Here is a 24,112-nt window from a genome sequence, read left to right on the forward strand (position 1 = left end):
GCTATTTTCATTTTGGATGGTATCTATTTTATTTGTCCCCTTTGGTCCCCAAAATACCTTGTGACTTTGCCTAGATGCTAGTTTTAGCTGTGGGGAGGTGATGGGAAGCAGACCACAGTTTGCAAAGATGGCCTCAGCCTGTATCTTCTGTCTCACACCCTCTTCCGAAGTGTGGCCTTGCCTCCCCATCATCCTGGTCCCCTGGAATCCAAGCCTTGCTTGACCAAGAGAATGTGGCAGAAGTGATTCTGAGGCTTCTGCCTGGGTTTCTTGACAGGCACCCTCCCGGGAGCTCCTTCTTGGAACCCAGTCACCATGCTGGGAGAAGCCCAAGCTATTTGGAGAGGCCACGTGGAAGAGTTCCCGTCAACAGCTTCCAGTGAGCCAACAGTAGCTTTAAGAGCCCAGCCAGGAGTTCCCGTTCTGGCTGAGTGGAACTGAATCTGACTAGCATCCATGAGGATGCAGGTTACATCCCTGGCCTTGCCCAGTGGGTTAAGAATCCGGCATTGCCGTAAGCTGTGGTGTAGAGGCGGCTTGGATCTCGTGTTGGCCGGTGGCTATAGCTCCAATTTGACCCCTAGCCTGGGAACCGCCATATGTCATGGGTACGGCCCTAAAAAGCCAAAAAAAAGGAAGAGCCCAGCCAGATGAGTCTTCAGAAGGGCTCCAGCCAACATCTTAGTGCTACCACATGACAGACCCCAAGCAAGAACAGCCATGCAACCCACAGAAGCATGAGGGCATAATAAACCGTTGTTTTAAGCTATTACGTTTTGGGGTGTTGGTCTCACAGCAATGAATAGGTGGAACAGCCAGGAAAAATTTTTGGATGGTGAATTTAACAGATGATCCCAGAAGCTACTGAAGAAAGGATTTAATACAGATAGTGAGGGGCCAGAGGTTAATCAGGGTCTCGGACAAGCCTAATGGGAGAGCCTGGGAAAGGAGCGAGAGGGTCCAGACCCTTTTGAAAGCAGGTCCTGCCCCTCCCCTATACCTCATCCCCGCCCCTGAGGTGGGGGTGTGGCCTCACAAGCCACCTCCCACCCCCCCATTACATCAGCACCTGTAGGCTCACTGTTCCAGTTCTTTGCTTCTCATCTTGGCAGCAATTCCCCAGCTTTCAAGGGAAGTACTGCATCATTTGAGGGACCTCTGAGCCAGAACTCCAAACCAACAACGAGAAAACCCAAAGATCTCACCGAAGTGCCTGCAGCACAGATTTTTGGCTGAGCTGTGTTCCTCTCCAGTGGACCATTCCCAGTCTCTTTGGTGAAGCAGGTCCCCCACCCTGGGCCATACACAAAAACCAAATTCTCCCACAGGACCCGGCAAGTACAAGGCCACTTAGGCTTCATCGTGACTGGTTCCAGCACCCAAGGCCTAGGCACAGTGACATCCCCTGCAGGGGTCTCTGGGAAAGAGGAAGCGCTGTGTCCTCATTCAGTGGAGACCCCCCCCCCGCCCCTCACCGCCCCTTTCCATCCTAAACCACCAGCTGTGCAGATGCTAACCCAGTATGGGAACCTGGTACTTCAGCACCAAGTTGGATTTCTTTGGAACGTTTCCGTGGTGCAATGCACTCTTGCAACTGCTCTCTTTCTGCCTTTTTTTAATTCATTTTTTTGTTTTTTAGGGCCACACCCACGGCATAGGGAGATGCCCAGACTAGGGGTCCAACAGGAGCTACAGCAGCTGACCTGCACCACAGCCACAGCAACGCAGGATCCGAGCCGTGTCATCGACCTACACCACATCTCACACCAACACCGGATTCTTAGCCCACTGAGCGAGGCCAGGGATCAAACCCACAACCTCAGGGATCCTAGTCAGATTCGTTTCTGCTGCGCCATGACAGGAACTCCTCTTTCTGCCTTTTGAGAAGCTATGTGTGACTGGAAGGGAAACCACTTTTTTTTTGGGGGGGGGTCTTTTTGCCTTTTCTAGGGCTGCTCCCGCAGCATGGAGGTTCCCAGGCTAGGGGTCTACTTGGAGCTGTAGCTGCTGGCCTACACCACAGCCACAGCAACTCGGGATCTGAGCCACTTCTGCTACCTATACCACAGCTCACGGCAACGCCGGATCGTTAACCCACTGAGCAAGGCCAGGGATCAAACCTGCAACCTCATGGTTCCCAGTCAGATTCGTTAACCACTGAGCCACGACAGGAACTCCTCCGGGAAACCACTTTTTACAAAGAACCAAAGCTGGTTTATTATGATGATCATAATTAAAAACAACCCTCCAAAACATTATCTTGAACTTCTGTGATCTGGAGAACACGTGCTCCCCGACCAGTAAGAAAACAGTGCAGGTTGCCAGGGTACCCACAGGGAGGAGCAGAGTTTATCAAAGGGATAAAAACAGCAGCACGTCACCCCAGGAACTAGGACAACACATGCCGGTCAGGAGTGAGTCACAGAATGTAAGTGCTGCCCAAGGGTGGGCTGGGAGCCACACACCGGGGAGAGGAGCTCAGAGAAATGCAGACCCTTGGCAAGAGACAGCATCCTCATGGAACTCAGGACACACAGAGAAGTCGCCCAGGGGACAGAGCAAAGCCCAGGACCCAAGACAAGGCAGGCCAAGGTCTGGCTTCCCACACAAGTGTGGTGCTGCCAGCGGGTCAAAGAAACCAAATACACAGAGTATCAGATGGACGGAGCAGCCTCCTTATAATTAAGGAATTAGCAAACCAGAGCAGATGAGGACTCAGAAATAAGGAAGATAGAGAGCAGGGAGTGTCTTTGTTCCCTCCACTTGTCCCCAGGATACCTTTTGGGGTGGCAGGGGGCAAGTCAGCAAAGCATTTCCCAGAGTGAGTTCTCTGGAGCTCTTATGAAGAGAGGCTACCTGGAGAGTTTCATGGTCAAGCACATTTAGCGAAAAATGGGTAAATAGTCACAATAGGTCTGTCTCTGTGTGCAGGACCCAGCAGACGAAGCCCTCTCCAAGAGGGAGCACAGCACTCAGCATTGCAGCCAATTAGGGAGTTCCTGTTGTGGCTCAGCAGTAACAACCCGACTAGCATCCATGAGGATGCAGGTTCGATCCCTGCCCTCGCTCAGTGGGTTCAGGATCCCTCATTGCTGCGTGCTGTGGCTGTGGCGTGGACCGGCAGCTGCAACTCTGACCCCTGGGCTGGAAACTTCCATATGCCACAGGTGTGGCCCTAAAAGGCAAAAAAAAGAAAGAAAGAAAAAGCAAAAGCATTGCAATGGGTTGGAGAGTGTTGTTAAGGACTTTTTTTTTTTTTTTGGTTGTGAAGTCTAGTTTTCTTAGCAAAGTTTGCTTTGGTTACTGGTCAGTTTCTTAAGAGTTGGACTGATTCTGTACATATGTTTCCTTTCCAACACAGAGCTACATTGGAGGTGTTTTCTGCCCCCGCTCCCCAGCCCCAGCCTGGGTGCAGCTGAGTACAGAGTTGGGGTAGGTGCCCATGGGGGTTCAGTTGCCTTTGGGACTCTGACCCATTAGAAGGGTGAGGACTAACCGAGTCAGGCCTGGGAGAGCAGGCTGCTCACCGACTGGGCTCCCCTGCCTCTTGCTGTCCTTGGGCTTGGGTTGCTCACAGGAGAGAGGCCAATGCATGATGGCCTTGGTCCTGACAGGAGCCCAGCATCACTGGAAACCAGCAGGGAATTTGGAAATTTCCTTTTTTTTTTTTGCTTTTGAGGGCTGCACTTGCAGTATATGGAGGTTCCCAGGCTAGGGGTTGAATCGGAGCTACAGCTGCCGGCCTACACCACAAACACAGCAACTCAGGATCTGAGCTGCGTCAAGACCTACACCAGAGCTCCCGGCAACGCCAGATCCTCAATCCAGTGATCGAGGCCAGGGATTGAACCTGCAACCTCATGGTTCCTAGTCCCATTCATTTCCGCTGCGCCACGACAGGAACACTGAGTTTTCCTTTTCTTTCAGATGGTCCATTGGGTTGGGTATTGTCTGTGGCAACAGAGAGCAGGCCGAGTAGACACGGAGAGGGGGCTTCGAGGCAGAGCGCAGCAATACTTGCTCGTGGATTTACAGGTGAATTCTGGAGCCCTGGCTGCCACTTGGACCATGAGGGCAACCCTGAGATGATTGTGGTGGTAGGAAAGAGCCTGGATCCTTCGGACTCCTTCAAGCAAATCCTGAATGGCCTTTCTCCAGCACTTCCAGCACTTGATCTGCAGGAGTCTAGGAAAAACATCTTGTTCTGGGTGCAGTTCTTTTAATTTCTGTTACCCATTGCCATACCTAATAGTCTCATCTGATTCAGATCTGTTCTGTGACCTACGGAACTCTCAACTCCCAGGGATTAGCAAGACTGTATATCCTTTTTTTTTTTTTTTTTTTTTTTTTTTTGCTTTTTAGGGCCACGCCTGCAGCATATGGAGGTTCCCAGGCTAGGGGTCCAATCAGAGCTGTAGCCCCTGGCCTAGGCCTCAGCCACAGCCACATGGGATCTGAGCCACATCTGCAACCTACACCACAGCTCATGGCAATGCTGGATCCATCACTCACTGAGCAAGGCCAGGGATTGAACCTGTGTCCTCCTGGATGCTAGTCAGATTTGTTAACCACTGAGCCATGACAGGAACTCCAAGACTGTATATACTTCTAGATGACAGAGCTAGGAGTGCTTGGCGATGGAGGCGGGCACAGCAAGTGGGTGTCCTGCTCTAGCTGAGCGCTGAGGGGGGGAACTTCATCCACTCTGCTCAGCATCTAACTCAGAGCCAGGCACAGAGCATGGGCTGGTTTTCTTTTCTTTTGCTTTTTTTTTTTTTTTTTTGTCTTTTTGCCTTTTCTAGGGCTGCTTCCCACGGCATGTGGAGGTTTCCAGGCTAGGGGTCTAATCGGAGCCGTAGATGCTGGCCTACGCCAGTCAGAGACGTAGACGCTGGCCTACGCCAGAGCCAAAGCAACTCGGGATCCGAGCTGTACCTGCAACCTACACCACAGCTTACAGCAATGCCGGACCTTTAACCCACTGAGCAAGGCCAGGGATCGAACCCACAACCTCATGTTCCTAGTCGGATTCGTTAACCACTGTGCCACGACGGGAACTCCCTGGTTTTCATTTTTAAAGCCAAAAGAGAGAGGAAAGAAGAAAACCAGTATTGGCAGAGTGCCGCTGAATTCAATCTAAACAATGCGCCAATGGACCAAATAAAACAAACAATATCCCGCATCAGAACCACGACTGCCATGTGGGTCCAGTTTTATGGAGAATCAAATTGCCTTTAAAGAAAGGGCCTCACACCAGGATCAGCTTTCCCATTTTATGAATGGTGACTACATTGGGGACTGGAGATGGGGGCTTCCTGCCTAGAGTGTCAGAGCTGCAGGGGGCCCTCAGCATGTCCCATCAAGACTCAGAGGGGTCTGTCCCTTGTTACATGACTCTGACCTCAGCAAACTATCTTTCAGGCCAATCCCAGTATTTGATCATGCTGACTTTGTCACGTAATCAATCCCCTTCCAGCTAGCTATTGGGCTAAAGGTGACTGGGCCAAAGTACGATCTGTTCTCAACTCAGCAAGCTGCTCTCGGGAGTGTGTGGGGGAGGTTGCTGAAAAGGGGAGCAGGAGGTTCGTATAACTTCGTGGGGAGAGAGAAACAACAAACAAGGAGCCGAGCCGACATTCCCTGTGCCACAGCCAAAGAGTCTGATTCGCTCACTGTGCAAAGTTTCAAGGTCAGAGGAACAAGCTCAAAGTAACAAAAAAAGACCCGTTTGGGTACGGATTGTAATTGTGCAAACGCTGCACTGAGTTGCACAGATTACATGTAACTCAGAGGAACTGGGGGACCACCCCCTCCCCCGCGCATACGTCCTCTGCCTAGTTCTGGAGCACATGAGGTGCTGGACGAAGATATTTGACTATTTTCATGTCTTCCCTTTCACGTTAGGTAGAAATACGATTTGCCTGCGTGTTTCCTGGAGCAGATTCGGGACCCCCTGTCGTGCTTTGTCACAGGATGAATCAGCTCCATCTCATTGCTGGATGTCTGACTGGTGAAGAGTTTGGACCCCAACAAGTCAGAAGAGATTCAAAACCGCTTGGTGTTACGTGGCTTTTAGCGCAGCGACAGGCTGATGGTGCTTCGGAGATGCGGCTCCCACGCCTGTCTGGCTCTGGACACTGAATACAAGTGGGGCAGTGGCTTCCTCAGGGTTTGTCTTCTTTGGGGCAGCAGGTGTGGCTGGCCCAGGTCTCAAGCAGGCAGCTAGTAGTTGGCCGTCAGCCTAGCCATCAGCCTAGCCTGGAGGAGTCCTTTCCACAGCACTCCTAGCCAAGCCCTTTCCCATGATGTCACGGATCTGTCACCTTGGCTCTAAATTGGGGTGTGGGGGGGCTCACGTCTCAGAGGAAGTCTGGGAAGAGGACTGGGTGGAGGGTCACTTCAGGCCAGGCAAGGAGAGGCTGGCACCAATATGCACTGCTGGAGTTACCCAAAGAGACAGCCACTCAGATAAAACTGAAAGATGATAAGTTAAAGAGAAACCAGAGCTCCCGAGAAGCCCGAGTGTTCCCTCAGTGGGAGCAAAACTCCCTGGACGCTGGCCACGTGGGCCAACCTCATCCCCTGTGCCCGGATCAGAGCAAACACTAAGCTTATGGCTGGAGGCGGGGAGGCCCGTTAAAACCCCAGATCGGAGCCTACGCACACCATGACCTTACTTCTCCCAGGAAGTGAGACTTTCTGAGGAGCAGGTGTCACGAATCAGGTCTTAGGACAAACATTAAAGAGAACAAAAACCAATGTGCGTGGATGAGGTTATAAAAGTGATACGTCCCAAGCAGGGACTGTGGTCCCCATAGCCTTTCCATGAAGTGTTGCTTCCTAAGAAAATGGGGGGCCTGCGCTCAGGGAGACTTGGTGATCATGCACAGGGGGCTTTAGAAGCTTTGCATGATGGAAGCATCACCTTCTGGCAGATAAGTGGGGGATGCCTTGCGGGCAGACCTAGATCAACAGTTCCTGTAGAGGTGCAGGTGAGAAGCCTTCTCCCACTTCCTCATCTGCAGCGTGGGGTGCTGAGGGCCTCTGCAACCCCCCACCCGCACCCCACTGATGGCCTTGGACTCCGTAGAGCTGAGTGAGGCTGCCAGAACACCTCCCCTGAGAGTCTACACTGTGTTGCCACTCAGATCAAAAGCCTGGGTCCAGCAACATGGAGGGACCTAGAAAGGAGCAAACGAAGCGAAGGAAATCAGGCAGAGAAAGACGAATTTCAGAGCAGGTCACTATTATGTGGAGTCTAATGAAAAATGATCCCAAAGAATCTACAAAACAGAAACAGCCTCGAAGATTTTGCAACCAGATGTATGGTTACCAAAGGAGGAAGGTGGGAGAGGGGGAATACATGAGGAGGTTGGGATTGACATATGCACAGTGCTACACAGAAAATGGACAGTGAACAAGGACCTGCCACAGAGGTAACAGGGGCAACCTAAACAATACCGTGAATAACCCACATGGGAAAAGAAATCTGGTCTTTTCTTTTTTTTTGGTCTTTTTAGGGCCCCACTTGTGGCATATGGAGGTTACCAGGCTAGGGGTCGAATCAGAACTACAGCTGCTGGTCTACACCACAACCACAGCAATGCCAGATTCGAGCTGCATCTGCGACCTACACCACAGCTCATGGCAATGCCGGATCCTTAACCCACTGAGCGAGGCCAGGAATGGAACTCTTGCCCTCATGGATTTGTTTCCACTGTGCCATGTCGGGAACTCCAGGGGAAAGAAATCTGAAAAGGTATGGATGGATGGTTGTGTATAACTGATTTGCTTTGCTGTACGCCCCAAACTAACACAACTGTGTAAGTCAACTATACTCCAATACAATTTATAAACAGGAGTTCCCGTCGTAGCACAGTGGAAATGAATCCAACTAGGTTGTGGGTTCAATCCCTGGCCTCGCTCAGAGGGTTCAGGATCTGACGTGGCCGTGAGCTGTGGTGTAGATCACAGACGCAGCTCGAATCCTGCGTTGCTATGGCTGTGGTGTAGGCCGGCAGCTGTAGCTCTGATTCGACCCCTAGCCTGGGAACCTCCATAGGCCCCTCCATACGTGGCCCTAAAAAGCAAAACAAAAAAACAAAAAAACAAAAACAAACAAACAAACAAACAAAGAGCCTGTGTCTACCTGCAGTTATGTGAAAACACCTGGGCCAGGTAGGCAGGCTACTTGGTTGAAAGATCCCCAACTCAGGCACATAACCATGCCCGAAGGAAACAGGGCCACAGGCCTGGAGCAACAGAAAATAAATACTGGTGATGCTCTAGGCAGGCCCATCACAGGTTACCTACAACACTGCAGCCCACTTGTTTAGGCCTTCCAGGCTAGGGGCTGACTTCTGGGGATTCCAGAGCTACTGGAGAGGGGAGGGCAGCTGGACTGTGGTGTGGCTGGGTGGCTTCCTGGTGACAGTGAGCTCTAAAAGGCTGCAGAAGCCCAATAAACACGACTTGGAACTGACTTTCCACTGCATAAGCTAAGGCACCAAAGTAGAACCTCTTTTTTCCAGCTACTCTGTGATCTGTTGAGGCTTCTATGAGAAAGAGGTACTGCTGGTTATTACATTGAGAACCACAAAGAAGTAACACTAGAAGAATCGGCTTATACAGTCTGAATGTTTTTTTTTTTTTTGCTTTTGAGGGCCGTACCCACAGCATATGGAGGTTCCCAGGCTAGGGGCTGAATTGGAGCTACAGTTGCCTGCCTACACTACAGTCACAGCAACACAGGATCCAAGCCTCGTCTGCGACCTACACCACAGCTCTTGGCAATGCTAGCTCCTTAACTAACTGAGTGAGGCCAGGGATCTAACCCGCAACCTCATGGTTCCTAGTCAGATTCGTGTCCACTGCACCACAACGGGAACTTCCTACAGTCTGAATTGTAATCCCCTTCAGAATGATCTATCAATATATTAGCTTTTAAAATATTGTTTATATCACACTTGTATACAGGATTCTTCCTAAAAATTAACACCACTCTTGAGACCCAAGAACCCAACATGGGATAATTAATTCCAATGAATTAATTGGATAATTAAGTCCAATACAAGTTTGTGATGAATACAAAATTTTGACTCAATCACTTTATGGCTGACCCTCAATTTATAGGCTGACTACCTGTCTGTTTAAAGTGTTTCCACTGGCCTTCTGGACAGGGAAAAAACAGTTGTTCCAATATTTTAAAATAACACATAAGATGTCTCATCATTTGCTTGAAGAACTTCCTGGCCCTGGACAGTCCATGTGCACTTACTTTTCTCCAGTGTTTACTGGGCTCCAGCTTTGTGCTAGGTCTCAACTGGCCCCCTGGGAAGTGCCATCTGGACTAAGAATCGGTCAAAGGGGGAGTTCGGCCTCACTCAGTGGGTTAAGGATCCGGTGTGGCTGTGAGCTGTGGTGTGGGTTGCAGACGCGGCTTGGATCCCGCGTTGCTGTGGCTGTGGCTTAGACCAGTGGCTATAGCTCTGATTCGACCCTTAGCCTGGGAACCTCCATATTCCCATGGTGTGGCCCTAAAAAGACAATAAAAAAATAATAAAAATAAAAAAGACATAATGAAAGACTTCCTGGCTAGGCATATGAAAAGAAATTCAAATCTACAAGTCTGGGCAAGTTAAACTCGATGTAGCAGAAGGAATTTGAAATCATTGCCGGTAATTCTGGACTGATGTTCAAAAGAGGACCAACCTGGATCCCTCTCTGATATCAATTAACTTGTTCTTGGTACCCAGCCAAAATTGAGAATTGATTGTTGATTGGATGAATTAAAAATAGCACGTGACCAAGAGTACATTTAGTACGAACTTTCCCACCGATTAGAAGACAAGCAGACATGGGAACTGCCACAGACGAGGGAGAAAATGTTTTGATTTCAACAGGATCTGTGACATAATTTTTCATGATATTTTTGTAGATGAGACGGTGAATCACAATGCGGCAGCTTTTGGCAGACCATACGGCTCTTGAGTTCATCACTGTCCTAGACAAGACATTTTTCAGTGTATCAGCTGAAAGCATACTTACCACATTTTAAAATAACCAGTCTAAAAGCAATGGCTGTATTTACCGACAGAACCTAGAATCTAAATTATCCCAACAGGCTGAATAATAAAATTCATAAGAGAAATAAATAGAAATCCGTACTGTCAGGTTCAAAGGATTAAGCTCACAGGACAGCAGTTCACACAGAAAACAGCTGACCACACATGACACAAGTGCAATGGAACCTCGCAGCCATGCCAGGCACAGGGTCCCAAGGGCTGAAGGGATGCAGTGGCCCAGCCCTCAGCTAGAGCCTGGGCCCCAGGCTAAGTACTGGCACTTGGTAGGCAAGATGCTGGCCATGTAGGTGGCTGTCAGGGGAGGACCAAGACAAAGAGGCTTTGCTTCTGAGCACAAGAACTGTCCTTATTTGAAAGGCTGTCAAGAGGAATTAGGCCATCAGCGGGGAATGAATGGGAGGCTGGATGATGGTCTCTTAAATTCCTTCCAACCTTAAGATGCTCTGCATTCAGGGGTTGCAGAAATCAAGGCTCTGGCTTATTGTCCTCCTTATTTAACTAAAAGAAAACATATTGTTGAGTAGAGCTGAAATGCTATGACACCATTTCTTCTTAATGTGTGTTCTGAATCGCTGTTATTCTAATATCTTCCCAGATTAAAACTCAGAAAAGAATCCATATTGCATCGCCTTCTCTAGACTATTTGGAAAGTGTATTTCATGCATCTGCATCTTAAGATTAACTCTCCAGGAGTTCCCGTCGTGACTCAGTGGTTAACGAATCCGACTAAGAACCATTAGGTTGTGGGTTCGATCCCTGGCCTTGGTCAGTGGGTTAAGGATCCAGCGTTGCCGTGAGCTGTGGTGTGGGTTGCAGACGCAACTCAGATCTGGCATTGCTGTGGCTCTGGCATAGGCCGGCGGCTACAGCTCCAATTTGACCCCTAGCCTGGGAACCTCCATATGTCACAGGAGGGGCCTAGAAAAGGCAAAAAAGCAAAAAGCAAAAAGCAAAAAAAAAAAAAAAAGATTAACTCTCCAAAATAACAGAGTATTATAACCTGAATAGAAATGCATTGTGGGGAAGGAAGACACCACTCCCCTCTCTCCTAGCAACAGTGGGAATGCTGATCCTTCAGTAACATCTCTGAGCCTTAGAATGGTCATTTGGGAAACTGAAAGAAAACAAAACACATAACTGAGATGAATAATGCTTAGTTTAGAGGACTGTTGTAAGACTCAAAAGAAGTAAAAAGGTGTGACCGTGTTGTCTATACTCCATATAATCACATAAATACAATGTTAATAATTGGAAATATTTAAGTGATATCACAGCTGGGAATAAAACCCCTGTGTCTATGCCCAAAGATTCCTAATAAGTTCAAGTCAGTCTCTAACAGGGGATGACAAAGGAAGGTATAGATTTCTTTCTTTCTTTTTTTTTTTTTTTTTTTTGTCTTTTTACCTTTTCTAAGGGCTGCTCCCATGGCATATGGAGGTTCCTGGGCTAGGGGTCTAATTGGAGCTGTAGTCGCTGGCCTATGCCACAGCCACAGCCACAGCCACATGGGATCCGAGCCGCGCCTGCAACCTACACCATAGCTCATGGCAACGCCAGATCCTTAACCCACTGAGCGAGGCCAGGGATGGAACCCATAACCTCATGGTTCCTAGTTGGATTCATTAACCACTGAGCCATGACAGAAACTCCGGGAATAGATTTCTTTTAAGCAGGATTTAGAAATAGCCAATTCAAGTCTTCCAAAATGAAGACAAATATCTAGACAGATAAATCTTCATGGCATCGTGACTCTCAAACTTTGGAAAGAGAGGGTCTGGTTTTGAATCCGGGCTTTGCCACTTACTAGGTGTATGAAAAGAGCACAAAGTTGAAGAGAGCATTTTTTACTTTTATGAAAAAAACAATTACCATTACTCTTTGGATTTCTTTCGGTTAGCAAAAAACAGGTACTAACGTGGGTCTCTTGTAAAATCGAAGTGACGTGAAGTGAACTGTTGTAAAACAGAGGATACTTTTTGCTTTTTGCCATTTCTGCTTAGGAAATGCTCTACTTTTAGACAGTGGGAAAAAATCCGTGTTTTCATTTTATATGGTTGCTTAAACCATCAGCATCTCTTTGACACATGTCAAGGTTCACACACTGGCTTATTAGAGAAAATCAGAGGGAGTACCTGTTGTGGCGCAGGGGAAATAAATCCAACTAGTAACCATGAGATTGCAGGTTCAATCCCTAGCCCAGTGGATTAAGGATCCGGTGTTTCTGTGGCTGTGTGTAGGCCAGCAGCTGTAGTTCCAATTCGACCCCTAGTCTGCGACTTCCATATGCCGCAGATGCACCCCTAAAAAAAAAAAAAAAAAAAAAAAAAAGCAAATAAGAGAAGGAATTTTTTTTTTTTTTTTTTTTTTGTCTTTTTGCCATTTCTTGGGCCGCTCCCATGGCATATGGAGGTTCCCAGGCTAGGGGTCAAATCAGAGCTGTAGCTGCCGGCCTACGCCAGAGCCACAGCAACGCGGGATCCGAGCCCCGTCTGCAACCTATGCCACAGCTCACGGCAACGCCGGATCCTTAACCCACTGAGCAAGGGCAGGGATCGAACCAGAAACCTCATGGTTCCTAGTCAGATTCTTTAACCACTGCGCCACAACAGGAACTCTGAGAAGGAAAATTTTATGCAAATTCCTTTCTACTCTTTTCTGGAGAAGCTGTCTTGAGTGTATGTAGGCTGCTGAGTGGGTCGCCCATGAGGGTTACTGGCACCTAGGCATGTGGGGGATGGTGTAACTGCTCAGACTTAGGAAATACTGAAATATTCAGGATAAAAACAAGGAAAGCATGAGAACAAAATTGGCCAATGTTCACATTGTGGGTCCTTGATTAATATCATTCTGACATTTTTTGGCCTCACTGCCCCAGGACTGAGTGGACGGTCAGATTCTCTGGGGCAACCTCATCCTGGGACAATGACAGGTTGTTGGTCCATCTCTTGGACAGTTACGGAGGAAAGATTCTAACTGAGGCTGTGTGAGGCTGTTTCTAATGCTTGCATATGTTCAAAGGAGCCTCAAATACTTCAAGCTAACATCGTGACTTTGATCATTCAAGACCAACATTCATCATGCATAAGAAAAACAAAATGAACATCTTTTCAAGAAACAGATATGCTCTGTGAAAGTAAACAAAGCATTAAAATAGACACACCCACACACATATATATACATACACACACAAACAAGAAGAGAGTAGAGAACGATCTGGTCTCGTTTTTCGCTTCCATCATTATTAGCGTAAATGTGAATATCATCTACGTGCCACGAAGGTAGGAAACACTGAGGAAAGCTTCCTGCCTGGGAGCCAGCTGTAACACTATTGACAGGATCAATCCGACAGCAACCTGTAGCTACTAGAACATACTGCATACTTCGAAATCTATGCCTTTGGGTCTGTCTACAAATCCATGAACTCACACGGTGAGGGTGAAGAGGGAATTCCAATCTGCCAGAAGACCTCACCTCCCTCTTCCTCTCTGCAAATGTTTGCTGAATGGGTGGATGGATTGATTGATTGATTCAGCCTCAGCAGAGGAATCTCAAGCCTCTCTAGTTAATTTTGGATTCACTGAGCCAATCATCAGAGAGAATGTTAATTAGGTATTTTTCATTGCTGGGTCCGTAGACTATGACAAAGACATATGCGAACACACCCAAGATGACCTTTTCAAAATGGAAGTATAGTTGATTTACAATGTTGTGTTAATTTCACTGTACAGCAAAATGACTCAATCACACATACACACACACACATGCAGTTTTTAAATATTCTTTTCCATTATGATTTATCATAGGATATCGAATATACTTCCTTGTACTATACAGAACTTGTTGTTTATCCATTCTACATATAATAGTTTGCATATTCTAAACCCAAACTTCCACTCCATCTCTCCCCCAGCCCCACTCCATGGCAACCACAAGTCTGTGAGTTTGTTTCTGTTTTGTGGATAGGCTCATTTGTGTTGTATTTTAGATTATATAAGCAATATCATATGATATTTATCTTTCTCTGTTTGACTTCACCTAGTATAATCTCTAGTTGCATCCATGTTGCTGTAAATGGTATTATTACATTCTTTTTTTACAGCTGAGTAGTATTCCACTGTATATATGTACCACAAGGAAGACGATTTTTAGGATGCTGAATTAACTTTAAAAATGCTGGGTGTCTTGTCACTATATAACTGGTTCAGAAGAATTAATATTAGTGATTCAGGGCAAAGCAAATGGAACTGAACTTTACACTGGTTCCAAAATTCAAACCTCTCTTAAAAATATGTACTTAGGGGAGTTCCCGTCGTGGCTCAGTGGTTAACAAATCTGACTAGGAACCATGAGGTTGTGGGTTCCATCCCTGGCCTCAGTCAGTGGGTTAAGGATCTGGCGTTGCCATGAGCTGTGGTGTAGGTTGCAGACTTGGCTCAGATTCCGAGTTGCTGGGGCTCTGGCGTAGGCGGGCAACTACAGCTCCAATTAGACCCCTAGCCTGGGACCCTCCATAGGCCGAGAGTGTGGCCCTGGAAAAGACAAAAAGACAAAAAGACAAAAAAAAAAAAAAAGAAAAGAAAAAAAAACAGGTAAAATGAACTTTAATATTATATTCTACTTATCCCAACATATCAAAATATTATAATTTCAATGTGGGTCAAGAACTAAAAATTATTATGTCTTATTTATCTCTTTTCTGGGTGCTTCAACACCCACAAAACATCTCACCTGGGACTAGTCATACTTCAAGTGCTCTACAGCCACAAGCGGCTGGTGGCTGTTGTGTCACAAAGCGCAGCTTCGGGCTAATTTTATAGCCATAATATAAAATGGGGACATAGTTTGATTACTTTATTTGCAGAAGGGAAGTGGAAAGGATACTTGTAAAGCTCCTGGGAGGTGAACCACTGCTAATTTAGCACATTAATCACTGAAGACAAAAGATACTACCGCTGACCTTATTAGAAGAATAATAGAGACCAAAATTCTCTTGGAAATCCACCCTGTGTATTCTGGATATTCCTCTCAAAATTATATGAATACATTTTCAACTCTTCATTTATGTGCCCTAAGATAGTTTTCCTTGTAACCATACACTGCTGTTTGGAGTATAAGAGTCAAGTGGACACCCAACTTGCACTACCCAGCTTTCATGCATTTAAAGACATTTACTAAGCCTCCACACAGCCTTTTCTAGCAAATCCCTGCTGCCAGGAGCACCTGGTTTGTGTTGCCAATCTTATGGCTCCATGAAATGCAAACATCAAGATTTCTACGCAGCAGGAGTTCCCATGGTGGCTCAGCAGAAACGAACCTAAGTAGTATCCATGAGGATGCAGATTCCATCCCTGGCCTCGCTCACTGGGTTAAGGATTCATTGTTGCTGTGAGGTGTGGCACAGGCCGGCAGCTGTAGCTCTGATTTGACCTCTAGCCTGGGAACTTCCATATGCGGCAGGTGCAGCCCCAAAAAGACAAAAAAGAAAAAAAAAGATTTCTATGCAGCATATACATGAGGCTACAAAAATGCATCCAGCCTCAGCAAGAAACACAGAGATGGTTCAGCCAACTCTAAAACCTTGACCCTATATGATAAATTGATTGTGTATATGATCTTGATTATTTCAGTTACCCCTTCTTCCTGACCGAGGACTAACATAGAGAAAGGAGCTTGGTGATAGATATGGCAAAGTAGATGGACCACAAGTTTCCAATGTGGCCAAAGAGTGTCTACGGCAGAAAGGGTGGGAAGCGAATGGTGGGAGTACTGTGACAAGGGCTGCCTGGAAATGGGGATGCTGGTAGAGTCTCTGGTGGTACCACTGGGAGGCAAAGGGAAAGGTTACCAGGGAAACCAGGAGGTCAAGGAGTAGGAGGCAAGGTTGCATCATCCAGAAAGAGGTTCAAATTGCCGACAGGATAGCAGAAGAGGGGTGAAATCGAGGTCTGGGAGCCCAGATTTTCACTGCTCGATGACACACGCCCTCTCTGTGCACTGTATTTCTTTCTTTTCTTTTCTTTTTTCATTTTAGGGCTGCACCTGCAGCATATGGAAGTTCCCAGGCTAGGGGTCGAATTGGAGCTGCGTCTGCAATCTACACCACAGTTCAGGGCAACACCAGATCCTTAACCCACTAAGTGAGGCCAGGGATTGAACCCATATCCTCACGGATATGAGTCAGATTTGTTTCCAACGAGCCATGACGGGAACTCCGCTAGTAGGATTCTTAACCCACTGAGCCATAACGGGAACTCCCCATATTTCTTAAATACAGGGCTGATCAATTTCTGCTTCACTGGTGAGAGATCATAGTACTGATATCCATCATTTCTCTTTGCTTGTGAAAGTCATAAGAATTAACGAGCCTATCACGAGGGACTCACTAAATCTGCCGTAGGCATTTCTGCACAACCTGCTCCTGCCAGACAGCACGTTTAAATATGCGGTGAACAAGTGGGGTCTCTGCCTGAATTTCAAGTGATTTTTGCTACTTGCTGCACATATGCATGACCATTCATTCATTCGCTCAATGAACATTTCTTGAGCACTGTCTATGTGTCAGGCATAGTATGGTGGGGTGTCTTTTCCCTAAAATATCACAAAAAGGGGAAATCCGTAACAGTGAAATGTTATTCTTCCCTTGCCCGACTGAGCATTAGAATCTCTAGGAGTCTTTCTCCTGTTTACTATTCCTTTGCTTCCTTCCTTCTCCCTATGAAATAATAGAAAGATAAATGCCATGCCATTTTTAAAGTGGCCAACTTGGAGTTCCCACTGTGGTGCAACAGTGTCTCTGCAGCGCCAGGATGCAGGTTCGATCCCTGGCCCCACAAAGTGGGCTAAAGGATTCAGCATTGCTGTATCTGTGGTGAAGGTATAAACAGCATAGGATGAAATTGGGAACTCCATATGTCATGGGGCGTCCGAAAAAGAAAAAAAAATTTAGAAGTGGCCAAGCCTATCCATTGTTGACCTAAAGAAGCCAGATCCCAAGATCCAGGCATCAGCCACTTCCGGACAGACATGAACATACTACACTGCTTCTGCTGCAGTTCTGATCATCAATATCTCAAGGTCCTTTAGGGTGCAGGGGCCCTAATAGAAGTGGAGGCTGATAAGTTTGAATGGTAGGGAGAAAAGCTTCATGGTCATGGAGACACATGACAGAAACAACCGGAATAGAGCATCAATCAGTCTTAGCAAACTTGCCAGCCACTCCTAACCACATTTTTTTTTCTTTTTTGTCTTTTTAGGCCCGAAGGTGCCAAATATGAAAGTTCCCAGGCTAGGGGTTGAATCAGAGCTGCAGCTGCCGGCCTATGCAACAGCCACAGCAACACCAGATTCAAGCCTTGTCTGTGACCTACACTGCAGCTCTTGGCAACGCTGGATCCTTAACCCACTGAGCAAGGCCAGGGATCTAACCCACATCTCCATGGATACTAGTCGGGTTCATTGCCACTGAGCCACAACAGGAGCTCCCCTGACCACATTTTTAAGGACCTGTCCATCCATTATACTGAAGAACGGTGAAGACTGTCACTGAATGTCAACTGTTACTGTTACTGAGTCCCCAAAAGGCTACCGTCCCAGAAACTCCAATGATTGCTGTTTCTCCACCAGCTTTTTCATGACACATTCGAACTTTTCACTGATTTTACCTTGTAATGGATTGAATGTTTGTGCCCCACAAATTTCACATGTTGTAGCCTTAACTCCCAGCATGATGGTATCTGGAGGTGGCATATGGAGCCTTTGGAAGAGAATTAGATTTAGATGAGGTCATAAATTTAGGTGGGGCCCTCAATGATGGGATTAGTGCCCTTGAAAGAGGAAACACCTCGAGAAGACAAGCCATCTGCAAGCCAGGAAGAAAGTCCTCAACAGAATCCAATCACATTGTATCCTGATATTGAACTTCTAGCCTCCAGAACTGTGAGAAAATAAATTTCTGCTGTTCAGGCCACCTGGTCTATGGGATTCTGTTATGGCTGGCTGAACTATATGCTCCTCCAACTTCACTTTGCTTTAAACCATTTTGGAACAATCAGAAAAGTTGCTGATGGAGTCCCCGTTGTGGCACAGCAGACACGAATCTGACTGGTATCCATGAGAATGCAGGTTCAATCTGTGGCCTTGCTCAGTGGGTTAAGGATCTGGCGTTGCCTGAGCTGTGGTGTAAGTCGCACACGTGGCTCGGATCCCTTGTTACTGTGGCTCTGATTCGAGCCCTAGCCTGGGAATTTCCATATGCCTTGGGTGTGGCTCTAAAAAAAGAAAAGCAAAAAAAAAAAAAAAAGAAACAAAGAAAAGAAAAGCTGCCAAGACTATATTCAGTAATGCCTATTTTATGAACACTTCATTCACATCCCACCCACTAAATACTCAGCTCATTGAGAATGGAGCCAGGGAGTTCCCGTCGTGGCTCGGTGGTTAATGAATCCAACTAGTAACCATAAGGTTGCGGGTTCAATCCCTGGCCTTGCTCAGTGGGTTAAGGATCTGGCGTTGCCGTGAGCTGTGGTGTAAGTTGCAGACACGGCTCGGATCCCGCGTTGCTGTGCCTGTGGTGAAGGCTGGCCGCTACAGCTCTGATTCGACCCCTAGCCTGGGAACCTCCATATGCCGCGGGAGCGGCCCAAGAAATTGCAAAAAGACAAAAAAGAAAAAAGACAAAAAAAAAAAACAAAAAACGAAGAAAGGAGCCAGGGGAGAAGGATGAACCCAGAAGGGGCCATATTCCAGCAGAACATAAAACCCACTATTGTTGAAACCATAAAGTTGATGGTTTTATTTATTTATTTATTTATTTAGCTTTTCAGGGCTGCACCCAAGGCATGTGGAAGTTCCCAGGCTAGAGGTCAAATCAGAGCTGCAGCTGCCAGCCTACACCACAGACAGCCACAGCAACAAGGCATCCGAGCCACATCTGTGACCTACACCACTGCTCATAGCAATACCCGATTCTTTTTTTTTTTTTTTTAATGATTTTTAATTTTTCCATTATAGCTGGTTTACACTGTGCTGTCAATTTTCTACTTTACAGAAAGGAGACCCAGTCACACATACATATATACATTCTTTTTCTCACATTATCCTCTATCACATTCCATCACAAGTGAGTCGATAGAATTCCCAGGGCTATCCAGTAGGATCTCATTGCTTATCCAGATTCTTAACCCTTTGAGCGAGGCCAGGGATTGAACCTGAATCTTCATGGATACGAATCAGACTCTTTTTCACTGTACCATGCTGGAAACTCCAAGTTGATGGTTTTTAAGTAGTATGGCTTTGAAGCCCTTCTAAATGTGTTTCCTTTTTCAAAGTTTATTTTTTGGTAGAGTACTCAATATTCAAACTAAATTTCAGTTAAATCTCCTTAATACAGTAAGCGCCAGAGGTTTGAAATAAAGAAAATGAGAGGGAATAAATGCTTAAAAATACATAGGACCTCCAGGCACATGATCTACATCAGGTGAAGGGCATAAGATGGATTGTTGGTTTGTTCTTCAGCCAGACTCTCTCCCTAATGGGGGAAGGTTCTCCAAGTTTCCAAACTGGTTCAGTCAGGCAGGTTTTGAAGCTGGCTCTGTTTTGTAGGCTGGTCACGTGAGCACACTGCTTTCTTACTTTCCACTTGGCCAAAAGGGACTAGGGGCAGTTAGAGAAAAGAATCGTCCTAATTTACATCCCAACCTAGCCCCAAATACACACAGAACAGGCTTCCCTAATTTACATCCCAACCTAGCCCCAAATACACACAGAACAGGCTTCAATGCCCCTGAAAACACAGAATCTTGAGGCTGCTTTCTCTAGTATTGATAATAAATAACTATACAAATTTTTTTTTTTTTTGCTTTTTTAGGGTCACAGGTGAGACATATGGATGCTCCCCAGTTAGGGGTCCAACTGGGGCTCAGCTGCTGGCCACAGCCACAGCCAGAGCAACGCTAAATCCGATCTACCTCTGTGACCACAGATCATGCCCAATGCCTGATCCTTAAGCCACTGAGCGAGGCCAGGGATCAAACCTGAGTCCTCATGGATACTAGTTGGGTTCATTACTGCTGAGCCACAAGGGGAACTCCAGTAACTACACAATTTTAAATCCATGTTGCCTGCAGAGGATTGTTGTAAGCAAAATTAACTAAGTTGTTTTAAAAAGCCACAGCTTGGTTCTGTCAACAGGGTTTGTGTTCAGGGAAACCTGAGTCTATGCCCACAGACAGAAGAGCTTTAATGATGCTAATCAGGCCCCAGACCCCAACTTAGTGCTCTTCCTGCTCCTCCATGTGGAAGGAAAAATGAAAGCAAAAGCATAAAAACTATGCAATTTAAGGATTACAGTTGGTGTCCAAGGAATAATAAATAGGTCCGTACCTCGCCAAAAGCTACATTTTGGTTTTTTTGCTTTTTGTTTTTTCTAGGGCTACACCCACAGCATATGGAGGTTCCCAGGCTAGGGGTCTAATCGGAGCTATAGCCGCTGGCCTATGCCACAGCCACAGCAACTCGGGATCCGAGCCGCATCTGTGACCTACACCACAGGTCACTGCAATGCCGGATCCTTAACCCACTGAGCAAGGCCAAAGATTGAACCCACATCCTCATGCATACTAGTTGGGTTCTTAACCCACTGAGCCACAACGGGAACTCCCAAAGCTATGTTTTTGGAGGCTGGTCTGAACAGCTGAAACAGCCTGCATCATGGTTTTAGATGATGAGTTTGAAAATGGTCAGGGAGGAGTTCCCATCGTGGCGCAGCGGAAATGAATCCGACTATGAGGTTGCGGGTTCAATCCCTGGCCTTGCTCAGAGGGTTAAGGATCCGGCATTGCTGTGAGCTGTGGTGTAGGTCGGCGGCTACAGCTCCGATTCAACCCCTAGCCTGGGAACGTCCATATGCCGCGGGTGCAGCCCTAAAAAGACAAAAGAAAAAAAAAAAAAGGTCAGGGAGACTGAAAGCAGGGAAAGAGAACAACTCAGAGGAGCAACCTGGTTTTAATTTAACTGGATCACGTGGTCCCTCTCAGCTGACTCTGTAGTTGGGGGGAGGTGAGCACAGCATCCCACAGAGGTCTGGGTCATCTCCAGTTTCCAGCGCAGTCAACACCACGTTGTGTCAAGGCCCCCCACTGAAATAATGATGAAGGCTTCACAGTAAATGTCCTCAAGCACTTTCAGAACTGCACTCCAGGAGTTCCCGTTGTGGCTCAGCAACTAGTTAAGAACCTGACTAGTATCCATGAGGATGCAGGTTCCATCCCTGGCCTCACTCAGTGCTGTGGCTGTGGTGTAGGCCAGTAGCTACAGCTCTGATTCGGCCTCTAGCCGGGGAATCTCGATAAACACGGGTCTGGTCCTAAAAGACAAAAGAAAAAAAAAAAAAAAAAAAAAAAAGCAGAACAGCATTTCAGGCACTGTTTCTCCTTAAAATGTCCAAAACCCTCTTTACAAGTTTAACCTTGCTGCCCACCTGGAAGATCCATATGTGTGCTGCCTTTACAGGGGCAATCCAGTCACTCCTAGGACAGCACGGGGGGCCAAGACAAAGGGAGTCTTAGAGTAGGTGGTGAAGTTATGCAAAGCAAGAGCGGGTAACAACCTGTGTATCAGTCTCCTGTTAGCCTCATGTACAGTAAGTGCTAATAATATCCAAAAAAAAATGAACATTTGCAGCAAGAAATGCCTCCAAAAATAAAGGAGTGAAGGACAGAATCCACTCCTGCGTAATCTGCCATGGGAGATCTTCCAAACCAAAAAAACAGGAGCTGTAGTATAAAAAAGTAAAATTATACTTAGGAGGACAAAATATTTGAGATTGCTTGCACACCAGACACCTCACCCTTCCTGTGTAAGTTTCCTATCACCAACTTTGCAAAGTCCCTTTTACCATATATTTACCATATGTTCCCAGGTCCAAGGATTAGGAGGAGGACATTGAGGGCCATTACCCAAGCCTATCACATCCCCCAAAAAAGCTAACCATAATCATATATCTTTTTATTTATTTATTTATTTTAAAAAAATTTTGGGGGGGTTGCACCCACAGCATGCAGAAGTTCCCAGGCAAGAGACTGAACATGCACCACAGCAGTGACAATGTCGGACCCTTAACCCACTGAGCCACCAGGGAACTCCCTTATTTATTTATTTATTTTTATTTTATTTTATTTTTTGTCTTTTGTTCTTTTAGGGCCTGACCCGAGGCATATGGAGGTTCCCAGGGTAGGGATTTAATCAGAGCTGTTGCCTCTGGCTTACGCCAGAACCACAGCAATACGGGATCGGAGCCATATCGCCAACCTACACCATAGCTCACGGCAACGCCGGATCCTTAACCCACTGAGTAAGGCCAGGGATCGAACCCACAACCTCATGGTTCCTAGTCGGATCTGTTTCCACTGCGCCATAGCAGAAACTCCTTTATTTATTTTTTTAAACTAGGACTGGCCAGGTCTATCTATAACCTTGAGGTTCTCTCAACCACAGTTAAAGCTATTCCCCCCTGCATCCTCAATCACTATTCACATGCTGTAACCACTGTCTTTGAATAGATTAGGCCTTCTTATTGGCCTAATTGTCTATCTGTTTGACATAATGTCCAATAAATGGAAAAAAAAATCAGTATATGCTAAAGTCCACAGTAGGCCACTTCTGGGCCTCTGGATACAAAGCACACATTTATGTGTTGTGTAGAATTGCTGAGCTTTAGAAAAACTATGGACTACAAGTAGTGGCTTCCTAGTAGGAGTTCAGTGAATTTGTATCAGAAAGATAGATGGGTGAATGGATGAGTGGATGGGTGAATGGATGGATGGATGGATTAGTGGATGAGTGGATGGGTAGATGGATGACTGGATGGGTGGATGGATGGGTGGGTGGGCGGACAGAGGAGTGGATGGGTAGATGGATGAGTAGATGGATGGATGGATGGATGGGTGGTAGATGGATGGATGAGTGGATGCGTGGATGGGTAGATGGAAGAGTGGATGGGTGGATGGATATGGGTGAGTTGATGAGTGGATGGGTGAGTGGATGAGTGGAGGGTAGATGGATGAGTGGATGGGTGGATGGATGGATGGGTGGGTGGATAAGTGGATGGATAGGTAGAAGAGTGGATGGGTAGGTAGATGGATGGGTGGGTGGATGAGTGGATGGGTGGGTGGATGAGTGGATGGGTGGGTGGATGAGTGGATGGGCGGATGGGTAGATGAATGAGTGGATGGGCGGATGGATGGGACAGAACACATTCAGGAGCCTCTGGGATAAAAGTAAGGCCATTAGTTTGTTCCTGCAGCATGAGTTATCTGATTTCCCTAAACGGAAAGGGAAGAAATCACTTTGCTAACAAACAGAATAAAACGTGCAAATCTGTGGCCTTGACCCTGGAGTAGTCTTCTATCCTTCCTGCCCTTGTCCCTCCTGAACTTCCCCACCTCCCAAATAATGCCAAGTTCTTGAGATTCACCAACTGCTGAGTCTCTGTTATTTTCTCCAGACCAGATGCTCTAAGCTTGCATTCAAGCTGGCAGGCAGATGCCTAAACTTAAAGTAGAGCACCTAGGATGTGAAGGTGCCAGAAGAAGCCTCATGAATTAGAGCAAAGATGATTTACAACTTCACCCCCACCCTTCCAGCACAGAGACGTCCCTAGGAGGTCTCAAACCTAAAGGCAAGTTATCTTGGTTTGATCTACACGGCCTTAGTGAGCCATTGTGACAAGCTGGGACGGCGCCACAAAGTTACATACGGACAGTGGAAATGTCCTCAACCTCTTCCTCCACCTAAAAAAGGCACATTCAGTTTAAAGGGAAAGTCTACAATTACGTCATTTGGTGTTTCAAGCAAATATTTTTCGGAGTTTCTGTCGTGGCTTAGCGGAAATGAATCCAACTAGGAACCATGAGGTTTCGGGTTCAATCCCTGGCCTTGCTCAGTGGGTTAAGGATCTGGTGATGTCATGAGCTGTGGTGTAAGTTGCAGATGCGGCTGGGATCTGGTGCTGCTGTGGCTGTGGTGTAGGC

The 24,112-nt window shown here is 46.7% G+C and overlaps 1 protein-coding gene and 1 long non-coding RNA gene across 20 annotated transcripts in view; one reads left to right on the forward strand and one right to left on the reverse strand.

Moving 5' to 3' along the window:
• DAPK1 (death associated protein kinase 1) overlaps positions 1–24,112 on the reverse strand; it is a 230,065-nt gene that overhangs the window by 117,814 nt on the left and 88,139 nt on the right. The gene's annotated exons all lie outside the window — the stretch shown is intronic.
• LOC102159250 lies at positions 3,825–6,167 on the forward strand. The gene is made up of 2 exons (XR_299116.3): positions 3,825–4,208; positions 5,905–6,167. It is a non-coding gene; the product is annotated as an uncharacterized LOC102159250 (long non-coding RNA).

This window comes from Sus scrofa, chromosome 10 (genome assembly GCF_000003025.6).
Source record: "Sus scrofa isolate TJ Tabasco breed Duroc chromosome 10, Sscrofa11.1, whole genome shotgun sequence".
Classification (NCBI taxonomy): domain Eukaryota; kingdom Metazoa; phylum Chordata; class Mammalia; order Artiodactyla; family Suidae; genus Sus; species Sus scrofa.